Source organism: Lithobates pipiens, unplaced genomic scaffold (genome assembly GCF_037356315.1).
Source record: "Lithobates pipiens isolate NorthernLeopardFrog02 unplaced genomic scaffold, aLitPip1_a1.2 Scaffold_1, whole genome shotgun sequence".
Taxonomy (NCBI): Eukaryota; Metazoa; Chordata; class Amphibia; order Anura; family Ranidae; genus Lithobates; species Lithobates pipiens.
Genome location: NW_027507685.1, coordinates 16,500,556 through 16,519,578, shown reverse-complemented (window position 1 = coordinate 16,519,578; position 19,023 = coordinate 16,500,556). Strand labels below are relative to the sequence as shown.

Here is a 19,023-nt window from a genome sequence, read left to right as displayed (position 1 = left end):
TCTCACACCGGTTTTTCAGGGGTGGTTTTATTTTTTTTCTTTATTCACACCTGACGCTTCAGGTACATACACGTTATTTTGTGTAGTTGCCGGGTGTATTGTTTCCTTCCGTAGTGGTGGTTTTCTACGTTGCAGCAGGGTTTCTCAGGGGTCTGTTTGTTGATTCTTAGGCAGTTGAGGTACGCATTTCAGTGTGTTGTCACATGTTCACACAGCAGGGCTTACTACGTTCTATCACTACAGGTTACCCATCATGTCTATGGGTTTGTAGCAGATTGAGGTGATCGTTTTTATTTGGCTTGTTCAGTGGCTAGTCTCCTCATCTGTTCTCACGCAGCTTACGTTTCTCGTGTAACTAATGTTTTCTCGTGCTAACTTACGTTTCTCTTGCTTTTTTACAATTCTCTTGCATTTTACGTTTCCCTTGCTTTTTTACGTTTCTCTTGCATTTTTCGTTTCTATTGCAGTTTTTTTTCTCATGTTATTTTCTTTTCCTTTTTCTTACACAACTTATGTTTCTCATGCTACTTACGCTACGTTTCTCACGCATTCACGTTTTCTGGGAACTCACGTTTCTCATGCATCCACGTTTTATACTGTTTGCGTTTCTTATGCAGCTTGCGTTTCACGTAGTCGCATGTTGCTCACAGTACTCATGTTCTCGTTCAGTCAAGTTACTTAACGCAGTTTACATTCCTGTCGTAGGTCACTTTTCTTGGTCTGCTCACTTTTCTCACGCAGTTATATTCTGTGCCCAGTTACGTGTCGTTTTCACTCGTTACGTGGTTACTACTTTCTTTGTCTGGCTGGGTACCCTTTATTAGGTTTCCTCAGATATGGCCTCTCATCTTCGCTGTACGTTATGGTGTCTCCTCTGCAGCTACCTGTCACGTTTTCAGGTTTCGCACGAATTGAGTTGATCGTTTTTAATTGGCTTGTGCAGTAGCAAGTCTCCTCATCCGTGTTACATACGTTACATTTCGGTTTCTGTTTCATAGTTACATGTTTTCACTTATATCTGTAGCCTGGCACGTTGAGGTTTCAAGGCCTGAGTTTCTGTTTTTAATTTGCCTGTCAGGCTTCAAGTAACTCGGCCTGGTATTGCACAAGACTTGCAGGTTTCGGTCCTATTCTTACATTGTGTTTCCCTGCTACGCCTCATGTTAAATTTGGCTTCTGTCCACATTTCTGTGGCATTTCAATTTGTGGCATTTCAATTTGTGGCATTTCATGTCGTAGCCTTTCTTTTATTGAATTTCCGTTAGCTAGTGCTCACATCCAGGATCTGTCACGTCTACAGATCCATACAGACTGAGGTTTCATTTTTAATTGCTTGTCGTCCAACAATCTTCTCGCCCATATAACATACGTCATACATGCACGTTCACTATTTCATCTTTACTACTACCCACCACGGTCTGTGGGTATCTTAGCCCTGAGTGTTTGTTTTTAATTAGCTATCTTGGCGCTGCAGGTTGCTCAGGCTAGTTTACTGCATACACTAGGCTGGTGTTGTCATTAGGTTCATGTTCATGCGCTATTGGTCTTGTCATTTCTGCACCTACATCCTCATACTTGTCAGGTACCAAGGGGTGTTGTTATTTCATGGGCTGGCTGTCTGTTTATGTTCTCTGGCCCTTTTTACACAGCAAGGCTGTCTACGTTCTTCCACTGCAGGTTACCCATCACGTCTATGGGTTTAACAGGTTGAGATGGTCATTTTTAATTGGCTTGTTCAGTGACAAGTCTATTCACCTGTTCTTACACAGCTTACGTATCTCATACAAACTTAAGTTTCTCATGCAATTTACGTTTCTCATGCAATTTAAAATTTATCATGCAATTTTTATGTTTCTCGTGCAATTTTACATGTCTCATGCAATTTTACGCATCTCATGCAATTTTACGCATCTCATGCAAGTCACGTTTCTCGTGCAATTTACATTTGTCATGCAATTTCATGTTTCTCGTGTCAACTCATGTCTCCCTCATGTAGTTGCGTTTCTCATGCAACCTCGGTTCTCATGCTGCTCACATTTCATCAGCTCACGCTACTCAACGTTTTTTGTACAGTTGCGTTCCTTCACGCAGCTTACATACATTACATCTCGGTTTCTGTTTCATATATTACATGTTACCATCCACTTCAGTACCCGGACGCGTTTTCAGGTTTCAAGGTATGAGTTTACGTTTTTAATTTAAGTTAAGGGAAATCTCTGCAATAGGACACAGCTGGCAAGAAAAAAAAAAATCTGACGGGTTCCGACCCTTCCTTACTCTATCCAAAATGAAAAAAAAAGACTTTAGAACTTCTTTAAAGCTTTATGATTCAAGCTTGATGCCTTCTAGGGCAGTTTAAAGTACCATGCCATTGTTTCTAATGGTAACAATAGCAGAGCAGCTATATGCACAGCTGTTGTCTGTGCTATTCAGTCAGATATCCAATCAGAATCCATTTGGTCCATCCCGGAAGTGCAGAGAGAGAAGAGTGGGGATTTCAAATCCACAGACCCCTGGAGTGGCTGTGGGGGTGCTGATAGTTTGGCAACTCTAGAGGCAAGTACAGTGTTAGAAATCCTATATACAGACATACAGAACACACACAGTGCACAGTTCACATGGGCTTTGCTGCTTACCTGCAGACAGGAAAAAGGAACTTTTTATTCAGGAAAAGACATACAGGAGTGGATTTACAAAAACTGGAGAGTGCAAAATCAGGTGCAGCTCTGCATAGAAACCAATCAGTTTCCAGGTAGTTTGTCAAAGCTTCAGGCTCCATTGCGAGTGGAATCGCTGCGATTCTGCCCGCGATTCCAAATCGCGGAAAAATGCGGGACACGTTTGCGATGCCATTACTTCTTAATGGCACCCCAATCGCAGTGTGATTTTTCCACATTAAATCACAATCCAATTGCACAAATTGCCAACAGGTGAAGTTTGTTGTCTAAAAAGGACCAGGAGGTTCTTTTGGGTGACAGCGTCATGATGTGCTGCGATTGCATCGCGATTTATCGCTTGGCAAAATTGCACTACAATTGGGGTGCCACTAAGAAAGTAGAATCGCAAATGTGTCCCACGTTTTGGAATCGTGGCGGGTTTGACTATGTTTCAAATCGCCTAGGTGTGAATGGAGCCTAACTGAACAAGCTGAAGTTAGAAGCTGATTGGCTAGCATGCAAAGCTGCACCAGATTTTGTACTCTGACTTGCATGAAAAAGCTTTTAATTACAAAAAAATGTCTGAAAATCAGCTGAAGTCTAGATTCCTTTTTATTCAGAGGCATAGAGTAACGCTGGCCATACACTATGTGAAAAATTGTCCGAAATTCGGTCATTTAGACAGTTCGTTTGTTTTTTTGGACAGTTAAAGTGGTTGTAAACCCTTACAAACCACTTTGACCTACAGGTAAGCCTAGATTAAGGCTTATCTGTAGGTCCAAGAAATACCTCCTAAACCTACATGGTTTAGGAGATATTTGCCAAAACACAGGCACCGCTGTCTACGGAGCATGCGCCGTAGACAGGGCCCGCAGGCGCACTGAGCGTGCCGCTGTCAACGGCGATATGCCGCGAGTGGCGGCTCCCATGCGCATACGCCGCCCGCGCATGCGCATTCATTAGACGTCATCGCGTTCATTCAATGTCATCGCGGCTTCGTCGAATGACAGCGCCGGAGCAGCCAGACCCACCGAGAAGATGGAGGCTCTGTACACAAGGGGACAGCGGTGACTTCGCTGGCTCCTGTGTCAGGTAAGTGACACATAATGGACTACTATGCGATGCATAGTAGCCCGTTATGCTTTACCTTTGCAGGGAATCAAAGAGGAAGTAAACCCATCAGGGTTTACTTCCTCTTTAATGGGCACATAATCAATAATCATTGGGACGTTTTTGAGCTGAAAAAACGAAGGACAAATTTGGAAACCTTCTGCCGAACGAATGATAAATTGAAAGGTTAAAGCAGAGCTCCACCCTAAAGTGGAACTTCCGCTCATTGGAACCCTCCCCCCCTCCGGTGCCACAATTGCCACCTTTCAGGGGGGAGGGGGGTGCAGATACCTGTATAATACAGGTATTTGCACCCATTTCCGGGCATAGATAGCCGTAGATTCTGCGGGTATTTACGCCACTTCCTGTGGGGCCCCCGCTGTCTGCTGAGAAACACACGGATCCCAGAGACAGCAGGGACCATCCTTATTGCGCAGCGTGACTCGCGTATCCGCAGTAGGGAACCGGGAAGTGAAGCCGCAAGGTTTCACTTCCTGATTTCCATACTGAAGATGAAGGCGGCAGCACCCGAGAGCCGATTAAGAGATCAACTTCGGGTGCCGACATTGCGGGTGCGCTGGGCGGGCAAGTGTCCATATTTTAAAAGTCAGCAGCTGCAGTATTTGTAGCTGCTGACTTTTAAAAACAAAAAAACGGCGGACTCCCGCTTTAATGTGTTTCCCGTCTAAACTGCTTGCACTAGGTATATGTAAAAAAAAAGTACAAAAAAATTGATTAATTTATGTCCTGTACGATTTATCGGTCATTACATGATGGCACTATCGTTCGCTTTCACGGCCAAATGTTCTTTTTTCAAAAACGTGTTTGGCCGATTTTTTGTATAGTGTATGGCCAGCATAAAACCCTGTTTGGAGGTTCCTCAGGGCTACAGAGAGTGCATTATAGAGAATATGACGGGGGAATGTGTCCAAGGGACATACAGGAGGGGCCTCCACTCTCCCTCACCTGATATATCATATGAAACAGCCATGGCTGCATTCTAATGTATTTCTATGGGCAGGTATGTATTCATATGTTTATATAAGAGAAGGGTAGCGCTGGGATAGGAAGAGAACATGCTGTAGTTATATTAGCTGGGGAAAGCCCAGGGCCCCGCTAGTCTATGGGTCACACAGTGTTTATATCTCCGGCCCTCACATGGGGATATTAGAATACACTCATTCCAGTCATGACCTTCACAATGGCTGACAGCTCTTTGTCCTGACTATAGGGCAGCTGTCTATGTGAGAGCTGATTGTATAATGAGAGGTTACAGCAGTGGGATGTTATCTCCATCCATGGGAAATAACTGAGCTCATCACAAGGCAGCCCCCCCAGGCCTGTCACCCTCCACACATGCTCCGAGGAGGAGTCATTTCCTGGTGCTCTGACCGGCGGACACATTACAGTCACATTACAGTCACAGTACACCCTCCACACAGCTCTCTGGTGTCTGCAACACATGGCCAGCGCACACACACTGCGCATGCGCCCGCTGGAATCCCCTTTAGTTGATGAACGGAGGAAAAGGAAAAGGGAGGGAGAGAGGGGGAATCACTGATTGGCTGCCCCCTATCGAATCAGATGACGTGTTCGGCGGGTTTCCGGAGATGGAGGTTACTGTCGGTCATTTACCTGAGTAATCGGCACTGAGAGACTGGAGAGGTCCGGAGTGTGAGCGCCGCTTTGTATCGGTGAGTGCGGGCTTCTGTCCGGGCACCTTCCGCTATGTGCCGGCCATGTTTACATAGAGAGGCGTGCACTATATAATAATAATAATATAGTGCGCCATTAGGTGAGGCGGGAGGTGGTTGCTATGGTGTGATAGCGGGAGAAGGATGCTGGGAGAGGCGACCCTCCGAGCACTGAGAACCGAGGGCAGGGCGACCTCACCCGACACTGTGCCCGCACCCAGCACTGCCAACCTGGACAATGACACCCGAAGACAGGGCGACCTGACACTGTGCCCGCTGCCAGCACTGCCACACAGGGCGACCTGACACTGTGCCCAGGGAGGGGGGGGGGGGCAGGGCTGTACTAGGGGGGTGTGAAAGGGATGGGGGCATAAATGGGAGGGCAGGAGGATTTGGGGGGGGGGGGCAGGAAAATTGTGATGTATAGTGTGAGATGTAGACTGATGTGATATATGGGGGGGGAGGGGGTGACAGTAGGAAAAATAGTAACATTAAATATCTGATAGTGTCAGTTGGCCCCAAACTGTCATTTCATTTAAATACTCCAGGGACACGTTCACCCTGAGATAGGGAAGATACTGTTTGTCGTACCGGTGATAGATAGATAGATAGATAGATATATATATATATATATATATATATATATATATATATATATATATATATATATATATATATATATATCTCTATCTACCTATCTATCTATGTGTATATAATATTGTCATTATTATTATTAGTGTGTGTGTATGTGTGTATATGTGTATATATATATATATATATATATATATGTGTGTGTGTGTGTATGTGTATATATATATATATAATGTATGTACTTTTTATTAGTGTGATTGTAAATGAAGTGCGATGTATGAGTAGAAGGGGGGATCGTGTTGATTCAGACAGGGAATTTGCATCTGGATGGTTACGGTAAGCTGACGTCTGACTCAGTCTGAGCCATGCTCTCCTGCACTGGCGGGGGAGGGGGGGGGGTAGACTAACCCTTTTGTAGTTGCATTTATGCCACTTGTAAGCTCCAAGTCTCCCTAATGATGTCACATGACCTATTGAAGAAAGGGGGGGGGGTAATAACTCTGCGATCAAACAGACCTGACCTTTTTGTGGTGGATATCATCATTGACAAAGCTTTACATTTGAATTAAAAATATTTAAAAAATAAAAAAGGAATGGAAAACATCTGCTGTAAGAGCTTAGTAGGCTAGAGGTAACAAACGTGTGTGTATCTACCACTGAGGAATCAGCATTCCACACAGTATGTAGAAGAGACGTGCGCCGACTAACTAGTGCAGTACAGGGTATTGAAGGTTACATCACAGAAGATAAGTTACCAGCAAGGATGTTAGATTTGGCCACTGTGCGGCACTTACTACTTAAAGACCGCTGATAGGAAGCTGAGTTGTGACTCATTCATTTTACGCGGAGATGGCAAACGCTATCAATGAATGAGCTGTAGCTGGTAATTATCACCGGTCACACAAAAGCCATTACTATTTGATGGACTCTGAGTGTCTGTGATATCCCAGATGGTGCTTGTATCAGGTGATTCCTCCCAGGTGGAATGCACGTAGGATGGAAGCTCTGATAGGTGATTATATTAACATGTACACGGCTGCTGGTAAACGGATGTTCAGAGGCAGTTGGATGCTGTGTTTTTTTTTTTTGTTTTTTTTTTTTTTTTCAGCTGCCCCTGAACTCATCCAATGTATGTACACAGGTTTGTTTTAATTTTGTTTTTAGGCAGTTGTGTTTCGAGGCTTTTCTTTTGACAGCAAAAAAATTAGTTCAGATGCCGAAGTTTCCGAGGTTTCAGGCTCGGGCTTCATGTACACGGGATGTTTTTACAACCTCTCCTGAACGATTTAACTTGACAGATAGTATTCCACGTTTTTAAAACGTCAATTTTGTCGTGTTTACAGGTGTTTTGGCGCATTTACATTTTTAGAAGCGTTTAAATTGTATTTTTTTTTTTTTTTAGGCCAAAAACGACAAAAAATGCCTATAAACGAAACGTGGCTAAACACGGATTACCACATTTAGCCGCGTTTGGCATCTGAACCCATTTTTTTTTCTGCTTCCAAAGAAACGCTGTTAAACGCAACTGCCTAAAAAAAAAACGGCGATAAATGAGACTGTGTACATGGTCACATAGGATAACATTGAATGAGTTCAGGGGCAGTTGGAAAAAGCGTCCAACTGCCCCCAAATGTACATTTAGCACCGCCCCGTGTACATGGGGCCTTAATGTACACGGGACTTTTTTACAACCGCTCTGCGGTACCGGCGCTTAGCCAGGTTTTTGTTTAGAAGCGTTTTTTAAAGGTGCCCTATTTATTTATTTTTTACATTACAAAACGTAAAAATTATAGCAAATAATGAAAAACACTACATTTAAAAAATAAAATTGCTGTTGGCTGAATTGGAATTTGACCTATATGTTGTTAGTTTTGAACCAGATGATCCCCCCCGACTTGATCAAATTTAGTCGCATGAAATTTAATATCTGGCTTTTTTAATTTCCTCACATATGCTCATTATGTGATCCATAGTAAAAGCACTGAAACTGAGGTAGGTACAAGTACACTGCTCTCTCAGCTGCTGCTACTTACTTTGGGCTCACAGAATGGCTGAAACAGTTAAATAATACTGTTTTTAGTGCTTTAAGAGGGTCTTATGATGTTATCTTCAAACGCTCCTAGACGCAAATGCAGCATGTAAACGCGGCTAAATGGGTGAGATAGCCGAGCCGAGATAGAGTCCTGTGTATCTCGGCGACTGCCGAGAGCGGCCAAAAATAGCCGAAAGCTGCCAAGAAAGGCAGAAGAGCTGACAATCGGCGGGGGATCGGCGTATAACACGCACCCACGATTTTCCCCTGATTTTAAGGGGAAAAAAGTGTGTTATATACCAATAAATACGGTACTCTCCGTCCACCCACTGCCTCTTTCCAATGTACGTTCTTAGTATTTTTTACAATTGTAAATATCTTTATATGATTTTCTCTTAAGGTAAAGTTATGGTTATGATGTCCCCATCCCTACACTACTTTCTGTGGTCAGGTGGTGGGTATGGAGCAGCAGTGCTCAATGTCCTCATCTTGGTAAGGTGTGCACCTGCATAGGGACTGGATGTCCCTGTATATAGGGTGGAGCCCCAAAATGGAACTAAAAGTGTGGCCAGCAGAAGCACCGTGTGTGTGTGTGGAGCCTGCAGAGCATTGCGCCCACGATCAGTGGATCATGGGTACAACAGCAGGCTCCTGCACACTCTCCCTCCTAACTTTCTTTCCTGTACCTCTGTATGGGCTTTCTGTTAGAAAGCTGGAGGAAGAGTAATGAATTACAAGGACGCTCATCGGCTCTCTCGGGTCATTGAGGACTACAAGCTATCTGTCACAGACAGGACTTGTATTTTATTAATTCACCAGATGTAGCTGTGTTGGCTGTTCTTCTGCATTCCGGGTGTAACATTTTACATTTGGGTAACTTAACCTTTTAAATAGGTGAAGTAGCTTACATTCCTGATTGCTGAAGCTACTCCTGTCCATCTCTACACTTGGAAAATCTCTCATGACTTAACTTCTTACTCTTGCTTTTTTTTTTGGTCTTCTCACGCTTGTCTAGAGCAATTTTATATCAAGCATGTCCCTGTTTGTTCTAGCTGCCGAGGGCATGAAAGCTGTATTTGAGCATGCTAAAATCAAAACAAATGCAACGCTAAATACAAAGCATCCCCTCTGAGGGATATATAGTGCGTTCAATAAATAAACGATATATAAAGTGCACTATGCAAAGTGTGTTCTTGTATAAATCAAACAATATGATAAATATTAAAGTGCAATGTGCAGATGTTGTCCATATAGTGTCCTTATAAACAATCGATGGTGAAAAAAAATTGTGCCAATCAATTATATGTACAAGTGCTGTGCGTTTAAAAAAAATAAATAAATAAATGTTATAACTTACCTCCTGAAGTACATGCTGCAATACACAAACTACTATTAAAGTGGAAGTAAACCCATCGATTTAAACCGTTAAATAAAATAAAAATAAAAAGGCATGCCGGGAATGCTAACTGCACATTGGCTGTGCTCTCAGCCAAACTATCAAACCATCCAATGGCTGGTGTCATAACGAATCACATGTGCAGCACCATAGCAGTTGAAGATTAAACAGGCAAAGATGGCAGCTTCCTTGGCTGAAAACGATAGGGGAGTTTACTTCCACTTTAACTTGTCTACTCCCATAGTTGGCTAGTTTATAAAACCCTGCTAGGCTCAATGATATAAAGTTTAGTTATGAAAACACACACTGCTGCTACTAAAAACAATATCTTTATTTCCCAAGAAAATAGGAATATACTAACATCACACGCTAAACAGCAGAGTATATATACAGAGCATATAACAATGAAATATTAAAGTTACTTATCAGATCCTCTAGAATAGACTCGTCGGCTGGTCTCAAGTTGTTAAAAGGAGAGCTCTGGGCCAAGCCAGCACCCAGAGCCAGGTCTCAAGATCTTCAAAGAAGAGGGCCAGAGCCATGAGGCGTAGGCCCAAGCCATGATCCAAAGGGAAGAGAGGTTGTGTGCTCTCTTTTTACTCAAACATACATGCCTACTTGTAGCCACTCCCATTTGCCTTCCGTCTAATAGATATTGCCAAGAGGTATTCCTAATATCTATTCATTCTCCAGGAAGCATGCTGTATTGTCCACAAGGGGCAGCGCTTGTCCATGAATCGCCACAGAGCAGCCCGGATCCTCCTCTTCTCGGGTCCCTCTTTGATGCTCATAGTCCCTCCCTCATTTTGAGTGCCCCTCAGCCAGCAGCTTGCTACAGGGGGCACCCAAGCGGAGTCAGAGCTCAGTGTATCCATTCAGACACTGAGACCTGCCCCTCCCCCTCTCTCCCTTGATTGGCTGACTGACTCTGATAGCTGTGGGAGCCAATGATGCCGCTGCTCTGTCTCAGCCAATCAGGCAGTGTCCTGGATGGCAGAGGGGATCGTGGACATCGCTAGAGAGAAGGGACTCAGGTAGGTAATTGGGGGGGGGGGGGGGCTGATATTCTCATTCTCGCGCCCCCCCCCCCCCTCCTGTCTGACTGCATAGATGAGCACACCTCTTTATCACTCTGCTCTTTCTATCATCGTGCTCCTTGCATAATAGCATGATAATTGGATTAGTGACTACAGAGCTGCATTATAGTGATGGTAAAACCCTAAGCATTTTCTTTTCTCTTCAAGCATTCCCTGCATTAAGGTAAATGTTTCAGGATGTCTATCACCCTCTAATACTTACCTGAGTCCTGTATTGATCCAGCACTTAGCCCATCTCCATCGTCTCTCTCCCTTTCTCCCTGTTCACAGGCCTTGCTGATGCAGTGGGAGCCATTGGCCCCCACTGCTATCAGTAAAGTCCTGTGACGAATGGGCGGGGCTAAGCCACATGCCTCTAGACACAGGCAACATGGCTCGGGAGCCAATCTGCCACTATAGGAAGCAGATTCCTATGGTGACACACTGTAAAGAGGAGGGACCCCAGAAGAGGAAGATCAGGCCTGCTTTGCAATACCATTGCACTGATCAAGTAAGTGTATCGGCAACTTGGGTCAGACAGAGGCAGTCCTTTTATAGGCCAGCGGGGGGGGGGGGGGGGGGGTGTCCATCTGTCACATGATGCACCTGTGGCGCCCATTTCGTCTACTGGCAAGATTGCCAATACTTCTACGGCCATTTCCCTGCCAGTGTCTTATAATGTGATCACATGTTGCCAACTTTAACTTCTGCAGTGATCCAATGTCCAAGACTGCATCCTTTAATTTGGGAAGCAAAGCAACAGGATTATGTGATCTGATTTTAGAAGTATGGTCACTGACTCAAAGTATTGAGGCCGGAGATGACCAGCCAACTAGCGTTTTCACAAATGGGTCACCAATGGGAGCCCCCTTATTACTCCTATTACAGCTTTCCTTTATAAAATGTATATTCTGATTTGAGGCAAGAATAGTAAATGCATAGAAATGCTTTTTAAAGTGTCGTTTAGAGGTTTCACCACCTTTATAAAAGGAGTCAGTAAATGTATGACAGAAGTGAAGCCCCTAGAGTAACTTTTCCATTTTGTTGGCGACTTTTCACCATAAAACATTTAGGACTTTACATTCCACACTAGCAGATATAAACAATTGGCCTCATCAATGAAATATCCCTGCTTGTCTCTGCTCATATGGCAAACCTGCTTTCCTAATTCAGTTCACATTTTTATAATGTGTTGCAGCCGTCCTCACCAGAATGGTTAGCTGCACAATGGCTTTGGATTGTTCTGTAGGAGCAGCTGGTTTATAAGGAACATTTTATCCATTGGGGTGAGTCCCTTAACACCTTTTTTCATAATCCTGATTTTTTTCCCCCAGGCTTGCATAAATCTAATTTCTTAATATGGCAAGCCAATGATGACACTGGAACACTTAAGACTCTCCAAAGTCACCAGCTACAGTCTGACAGACCTGCTCACCCTTGTTTTTAATTAAAATCTTGCCTGGTACAAACATCTTCAACTCTTGAGGTTCATAAAATCTTCTACTCCTTTTACCAGACCTCCATACTGCCTCTTCTAACCTCAGGGATCTCCAAATATTTTAGCCTGAGGGCCAAATTGTAAATTTTACAAATATTCGCGGGCCAAATTTTTTATTTTTTCATTAAGTATAATCTCATCAGAGTCTTTCCCGAACATCTGTGTCCCCATCAGTCCCCCCCCCCCCCCCAATATGTGTCCATCGGTGTCCCTGTCAGAATGGTCCCCATCAGTGTCCTGTACATGTATATCTTCAGCGCATTTGTCTCAGTACTAGCCGACTTCAGCTCTACTGACTCCTGCCCACTGACACACACACACACACACACACACACACACACACACACACACACACACACACACACACACACACACACACACACACACACACACACACACACACACACACACATCGATCTTTAATACGAACTGTGGGGTGGGTAGCCGGGAGGTGCCGTGCTGAGGACGTCACTAGTTGCTAGGACACCGGTGGTCCCAGCAGCCAATCCTAAATCACAGCATGGTATCATCGGAGGGTGTGGGGTGAGCAGCTTTGTTTGGGACCTGCCAGGCATACTGATAACAGCAGCTGCTGTTGGCAAAGTCTGGGTGAGCTGCGGGCCGGATAAAAGACACAAGCGGCCCAGGGTTTGGAGACCCCTGCTCTAAACCGACATGTCTTTTTGCTCCTCTAAAAACTTATTTTTGAAACCCAGCAGGGCATAAATTGGGGTTGTCAAAATTCAGTATGAGGACCATACCCTATATTTTACAGATAATCAAGGGCATAATAAATAAGCTTTTTTTTTTTTTTCATAGAGCTCTTTTTGAATCAGCATATGATATGATCAAAACGGTAAGGAAATTCCAAATCCAGCAGTCCTTGCCTCACACACATACAGTGTGGTTGGGAGCCTGTAGAGCCCAGGAGCATGGCTGTAGAAGCAGGTCTGAATGGAATAAGTGCCATACTTCTGTAAATGCTGGGCCAAGCATGTGTTTAGTTGTCAGGGTGCATAGGGTCCTAGCAACCAACTTTGCTACACTACCAGGCAAACCTGCCTGGAGAGTAGAGGGGTTTGACCTAGACTTGTGTGAGAGGCCACTGACCTTGGTGTGGACCAGATAAAATCTTGCAGCAGGCCAGTTTGGAAAATGGACCACAGTTTGGAGACATCTGTACTAGAAACTGGGAATATGAGCTACAGAAGTCTATAGATCCTTGAGGTTGGGACAGAGCCTTCACCTACCTTCTGCCATATCTCTAGTAGATTACAGGAGCATAATTATAAACGTATCTTGTTCTGATATTCTCTTTATATTTACCTCTGATCAGTTTCAGATAACCACAGGTGATGCCTTATAGACGGGAACTATAACCTTTGTCTGGCATGCATGCTACCTGATCAAACCTTTCTGGGAAAAGAGCTTGACTATTTACAAACCCATTACTGATTTTGACAATAACAAGAAATGATAATAAGGAAAAAATGCAAACAAAACTTTTATTGGAGTGCAAATACTAAACAGGATGGATACCCCCAGACCAAGTATTCCTACTGTGTAATTAAAATGACAATGTTGCCAACCCCCTTTAAGGCTCAGTTCACACTGCCAAGACATGGGATCCGACTTGTGAGACCCCAAGTAACACAACATGTGAAATCCCATGTTAGTCAATGAGAGCTGTCTTAATTGGCACTACTGAAGTCGCTACGACTTTAGAAAAGGTTCCTGTACTACTTCTTCAAGGCGACTTCTTTCAGACTTGTGACTCAAAGTAGTACTTAAGTCGTCAATGAAGTTTCCTGGCAAAATCTTGCCATAAGTTGCGTGACTTTCAGGTTGTGGCGGTGTGAGCCAAGCCTAAATGTCACAAATGAATCCAAATACATTTGGAGAAACAGAACAGTACACAATTAGGCCGGGTTCACATATATGTGAATTGGATGCTGGTTTTCCCACTGACGGGGAGAGTGTGATTGGCTCTCAATGGAGCAGGTTCATGCAGCTCCGGGGCGGCCGTGGTCCACATTGAAGAAGGGTCCTGTGCATCTTCTGGTCCAATTAAAGTGCAAATTTGGACCGAATTTGCACCTGAATCCACAGGGGCACACCAGACTCCATGCTGTGAAGTGAACAGAGTCTTTAACACTGTCATAGAATGGTATATCGACAAAGCATGACATCATGAAACATCCTGAAAGATGTAGTAAAAATGTAAGCAGCTATGGATCAGCAGAGACTAGAACCAGCATCTGAACCTCTGTATGTAAGACCCCATTCACACCTGAGCGTTTTGTAGCTTGACGCCTGAAGCTACAAAACGCTGGAGGGGAAAAAATCCATTCTCAATGGAGATGGTTCACATCTCCACTCAAAGTCGCCTGAAGCTCAAACAAGTTCTGGACCCTTTTTTGTCGCGTGAATCGGGCTGATTTGGGCGTTTTTCTTCTTTTAACATTGGTGGCCTTTTGCCCTGCACAAATTCGCAGCAAATCGCAGTAAAAAACGCCGCAAATCGCGGTAAAAACGCCGCAAAAAAACGCTTGAAAAGCTACGCTCAGGTGTGAATGCAGCCTAAAGGCAAACCAAACTGATAAACAAGTTGATACTATGTTGCTTGAATGCTGAATCAAGTACCAATGCAGCTTGCAAAACTCACAGGTCACAAATGTATCCAATGCTGTGCAGTATCTGTCTTTACAAGCAACCTGTCAACAAAGTAGCTTACTTGGTTGTAGCTGTGCATGGTAGCCAATCCGCTTCTAACTTCAGCTTGTTCAATTTAAGTTTTGACAAGAAAATACCTGGAAGCTGTTTCTAAGCAGAGCTGCACCAGATTGTGCACTCTTCAATTTTGATAAATCAACCCCTGTGTGTCATGCTGTTGCTTCTGCTGACTGTGAAGGACTGAATACCATGTTGGGCTACCGGAACTACCCGGAACCCTGCCAGGTTGTGGGACCCATGTGCACTCGGGAACATGAACATGCCTGTGATCTCTGCAGACTTTGAAGGTTAACGCAACCCCCACCCTACTATGAGTAAATGAATGTGTGAAGTTTATACCATCTGTCGGTATCCTGGAGGGAGGGCCATTGTAAGCTCCACTACATAACTCTGGCCCAATGGCCCCACTTCTAGAGCCGTTACACCATTATACCCAAGCTGGTAAGCTTGCCTTTTCTACCTGGCTCCTTTTTGACCGGATAGACATAGGTTCCCTCTCACAACACTATTGCCATGTCTACGGAATGAAGGGGTATATAGTGACCTAAAACTTCAACCCTTTCTAACTCTATTGCCACATTCGGTATATATTTGTTTAATGTTTTTCTTGATAAAAAAATAAATAAATAAAACCGGTGTAGTGTATAAGGAGGCAAGCTACTTATGGTTTTGATGGCAATTTCTTTGATCGTTTGTCCCAGCAGCCTTTGTAGCTACTAATAACGTGTGTGTGTGTGTGTGTGTGTGTGTGTGTGTGTGTATGGGTGTTCTGTTTTTGAGTTTGGGTGGAACCACGAACAATAACAGTACTGCCCATATTCCTTGTATCGCCCATATAATCATAGGGCAGATGTTTTAATGAGTGTGATAAAAGGCTTAAATATGGCCATAGGATACCTTGTGATAGCTGTAGGCCTTGACTGGCTACTGAACAAATGATATAGATTTGAATTAGATTTGTGTGTTGGAAAGGTGGGGCATTTTAATGCTTTTACTCTGGGAATCCATGGATCATAGTTGTTTTATGGATCCACCTACTAGAAGTGTGATGCATGATTTCCACAGACAACTGGGGTGGAGGATCATATGCCAGAACAGTTCTATCACTACAATAATAGAAACCAGTACCACATTTATTAGATGAGCGACATACTTTTAAACATTGGACTTGCACTTTAAATGTCTGGGTTTTAACATGTTTCCTGGGCTTCAGTTTAAACTTTAGTTCCTGTGAGAATGTTCCATGAAAATTGTTTGCTTCACTAAGATAATCTTTGTTTCCTGTATGCATATACTTGGTACCGGTTTGTTGGGTTCTTTGTAGATATTTTGTTTAAGGTTATATCTGCAAGTACAGATAGTCCTTCTGGCTATATTTTACTACATACTTTCCTGTAACATCTGGTCTTTAAGTACAAACTGCTCTTCCTAAGGCTCCATTCACTTTAACTTTGTCCTGCAACTTTGGACATCAGTCGCATGATATGTCGTGCCTCATGATTTCCAATGATTAGCCATTCATATATGTGCGACTTAAAGTTGCAGCAATGTCAAAAGTAAGTTCATGCACTGCATTGGTCTGACTTTCATGCAACTTGAGGGCCATAGACTTCCATGTTAACCCTCAAAAATTGCATGAAAGTTATACAATGCAACAGTTGCCCATTATCGCTGGTCAAAGCCAGTCGTATCCATAGTTGCACCCATCCAAAGTCAGCGTAACTTTGGAGCCTAACTATTAACCAGTTGCCGCCTGCCCACTGTCATATGATGGGGCGGTGCGGCTCTCGTCCTGGGCCGAAGTTAGCCCATTCAAACAGGGCATGTGCGTGCAGCCCTGCACTGTCTGTGGCATCTCACCGAGACACAGCGTGTCACTGTCGGGGGTGAACAGCCATTGGGCATGGCTGTTTACACGTGATCGGCCATTATTACATCACGGCTGATTACAAATGGTCCTGCCCCTTTGAAGACTGCGCATGCGTGCAATCGGGAGCGAGATGCACGGTCATGACGGCGTGTTCTCAGGAACACGGCTCGTTGCCGACAATGGTAAACAGCCAATGGCTGGTGGCTGTTTACCACGTGATCAGCTGTGATCCATTCACAGACGACCACAGAATGTAAACACAGACTGGTAACTAGTAGGGATGCACCGAATGGGTTTTTTGGTGCCGAAACCGATACCGAAAATGAAAAATACACTAGGCCGAAAACCGAAACCGATACCGAAACGGCACCGATACCGAAAATGACTGTTTTTAAAAAATATTTTTATACAGGAGGTGGTCAGAGACTGGGGACATGGTACAGGAGGCGGTCAGAGACTGGGGACATGGTACAGGAGGCATGCCCCATTGCAGCCAATTGCAGCCAGTGTGGCATTTTGCAGCCAGCCTGTGCACTGTGCAGGGAAGAGAGCCGCCTCCGCCGCCTGTTTGATCACAGCGCAGGGAACATCACAGCTTTCATTTCAATAGCTGTGTGTTCCCGGCCGCGCGCCGTCACACGCAGCCCCTCCCCCTTATCCGGGCACTTTGATAGACAGATCATCCGTCCAATCCTGCGGATGATCTGTCTATCTAAGTGCCCGGACAAGGCGGAGGGGCTGCGTGTGACGGCGCGCGGCCGGGAACACACAGCTATTGAAATGAAAGCTGTGATCAAACAGGCGGCGGAAGCGGCTCTCCTGCGCTATACACCCCCCGTGATGGGCGTCACCAGGGGCGGGGGCGGAGCCGCCCCCACCCAGGCCACGCCCCATTTTCGGCTCCATTATCAGCCGTTTTTCTCTTTCGGCAAATTGCCGAAAAGGGCTTTTTCGGCCGATATGTTTCAGCGGCCGAAATTTCGGTGCCTCACTAGTAACTAGTTGTTACCAGCTGTTCCCTCCTCACACAATGTTTCCAGTGTGAGGAGAGTAAGGAGCAGTGAGTTACTGATCTGTGTAGTGTCACTGTCTTCACCAACACCGTGGGGACAAAGAAAACTTGCCCCCCCCCCACCCCCCAATTGCAGCTGTCATCCAACCAACAGTCACCACATTGGTGCCCATAAAGTGCACCTGTCACCGTCTGACTGCCATCAGTGGTACACCTGTCGCCCATCAGTGACCCTCGCCTATCGGTACCATAAAGTGCACCTGTCGCCATTAGACTGCCATCAGTGACCCGCCTGCCACCCAATGCGCAGCCCATCAGAAAAATGTCCAAAAAAGTTTTTACGAGTGAGGCATTCCAGAGCCTCTCCATGACTGATGAGGGCAGCGGGGAGTTCTCATCAGATTCCGATTCTGAATTAAATTCGGCATTCAAACTGATCGATAGTAGTGGATCGTCAAATGAATAGGAGGAAGAATGGATCCCTCCTAAAAGGGCACGGAGCTCTGGAAACCAGCCAGCTGCCAGCAATAGGCCCCAAGATCAAATTCCCAGGCCCAGTATCAGCGCTGCCACCAGCGATGGATCCCCAAGAACAAATGCCCAGTACCAGCGCTGCCGTATCACGCCCAAGTACCAGCACAGGAACTTAAAATCCCTCAACAACCAGCACTTTAATGTCATGTCCCCCAAGAGCCAGAGCAGCTACATATCTCCCAGATAGTCTTGCCAACCCAACATGGCTGCCTTGCGACTTGGGATCGGCAAGAATTCTCCTTTTACCCCACAGCCAGGTGTGCAGGACGATGAACAAAATTGTCAAGACCCATGTCTTTTTATTTTGTCTTCTTTCTTTTAAGGCTGGGCTTCAATGACATCACTTCCATGCATGGAAATCGCACCACCACAGCACAGAGCAGGTGCTGTAAATGTGGCCTGAGCTGTGCATGCATGGCCATTGTTAGGCAGGGGGAGGCATTTATGATGGAGACCCCTAGAGTCTCTTCTGTTAATTAAAAAAAAAAAAAAAAAAGAAAAACCCTGTCTTTCTGCAAATTTGAGTTCAAGGCAGCTTTGTCACCTTAACAAGCCTGAGAGGCATGTGCCTGCCCTTATTTGCCCACCTACTGTCTGAGCTGAACATTTTTTATTGTGCTTATTCTACAAACATAATTGCCTGCAAGTATGCAGGGAAAATGAAAGTGAAAACTGCACACTTTGCTATGTAATTTGGGTTTATAGCGTAATTGGAGAGCTAAGGGAATTTGGTGCTAAATGTTTTTGTTTTTTTTTTATTATATTTATAATTAAACATTGTGAGGGACTTTGCTAAATTTTGCATATCGTCTTCTCACCG

The 19,023-nt window shown here is 44.6% G+C and overlaps 1 protein-coding gene across 5 annotated transcripts in view; it reads left to right on the top strand.

Annotated features, from left to right (window-relative positions):
- The first annotated feature begins 5,281 nt into the window (after positions 1-5,281).
- ACSL4 (acyl-CoA synthetase long chain family member 4) overlaps positions 5,282-19,023 on the top strand; it is an 87,580-nt gene continuing 73,838 nt past the window's right edge. For 2 of the 5 annotated variants that reach the window (XM_077479053.1, XM_077479035.1), the window contains exon 1: positions 5,282-5,461. The gene's annotated coding sequence lies outside the window, so the exon portion shown is untranslated. The remainder of the gene's footprint in view (positions 5,462-19,023) is intronic. The other 3 variants (XM_077479062.1, XM_077479138.1, XM_077479222.1) reach the window with 2 other exon arrangements.